General features: G+C 48.3%; 1 protein-coding gene across 1 annotated transcript in view; it reads left to right on the forward strand.

Moving 5' to 3' along the window:
- The window catches only part of LOC118336255 (protein argonaute-1), a 19,557-nt gene that overhangs the window by 1,557 nt on the left and 16,460 nt on the right, over positions 1-1,540 (forward strand). The window lies entirely within an intron of this gene.

A 1,540-nucleotide genomic window follows, 5' to 3' on the forward strand; every position in this document is an offset into this window, starting at 1 on the left:
GGGCCCCTCATCTCAAAGTCTGCTTTTGTGTTTTGAAGTGTGATTATTCAGTGTGCTATTTTCCAAGATTGAGCTGATTGCCATGTTTAGCTCATGGTCAACAGCCAATTATTCCGAGAGCCAACTAGTTTGGCCAAAACAATTGATGCATAATTGGCTGTTCCTTCTCATTCATGTACTTGGTCTGCTGTGATCTCCTGATGAGGGAGGGGTCTCCTAGTAAACATCCACTACCGTTCATCATTGTGAGATTTTAAAATGCTCATTTCATTGTCATATATTTTTCTGTTTCAGTGTGCACTTGCATTGAATCCATAGCCAAGGCCATTAATGAACCAAAAGAGCACAAAAACGCACACGTTCTCCCAGATATAACTTTAAAATAGTCATTCCCATGTGACTTGGGCTTATTGCTTTGTTACGTCATTGTAAAGACAGTAAGCAGTGAGTGTCTTCGTGTTGTGATGCAGCACCAAAGCTCTGCTTTAAGTCTTACCGCCAGGGAAGGACCGCTATTGTCTCGGGATATGTGAGAGCGCTGGCTCCGCTTCTCACCATCTGCCTTCACTGGCACGAGGGCGAAGTGTGTGTGTGTGTCATTGTGTGAGTGTGCAACAATCACAACGCACTGTAGACACTCACGTATGCGCACATACATGCTTCCTCGCACATATGTGTGGAGTATGTGTGGTCAACACATGTCTGGTGTCTGTGTTTATGGTGTTTGTCAGATGTGTTGTAGAGAAGTGTGATTCTACCCACACACACACACACACACACACACACACACGCGCGCGCTTTAAGTAGAGCATGTTTCTGTGTTTTATGGCTAATGTTACTCTTCCCATCATCTGAAGGCTTAGTGAACATATGATTGAGTAGCATGCTTGACCCACGGATTTCCATAGCAGCTACATAAAGCATGGCTTTTCCAGTTCGGGATACACAGGCGCCTTGGCCCAATGTGGGAACGTGCTCAGTGCAGGACCAAAAAGGCCAAGGTCTCTTCAGCATGACCACAGCGGCACCCTGCCTCCTCCTGTCTCCTCCAACAGCCCTACACACACACACACACAAAAAAACTCACACACACACACACAGTGGTCCCCTGATATCCATGACAATACTGTGTTGCCGTGGTGTCTCCATGGTGAGGCTGGGAATGTAGAGGGGGCCCCCTGTGTTTGTGTGTATGAGTGTTGTGTGCGCCGTAGCAAGGGCGCTCCCTCTGTCATACACCCGTGTATTTGTGTGTGAGTGTGAGACGGAGGAGCAGGGCAGCTGGGGTCTTTGTTAATGGTGGAGGAGGGCTGGTCCCTGGGGACCCAGAGGTTAAGGCACTGGGCCCCTCTCAGGCAGGAGTCACAGCTAGCCTCCCATCTAGCACCCAGTCTAGGACCCCCTCTGTATTAGACCTCCTTACTGGCTCAGACTTGTTTTTTCAGACATGATGCTAGTGTGGTCACCGATGGTCCGTAATCGGTGAGATTTGAGTCGTATTCTGTGGGCTACTGACTTACTGTGTGTTTGTGTTAGACGA

The sequence above is a fragment of the Morone saxatilis genome, unplaced genomic scaffold (genome assembly GCF_004916995.1).
Source record: "Morone saxatilis isolate NCDOM2014 unplaced genomic scaffold, NCSU_SB_2.0 Contig24, whole genome shotgun sequence".
Lineage (NCBI taxonomy): Eukaryota > Metazoa > Chordata > Actinopteri > Moronidae > Morone > Morone saxatilis.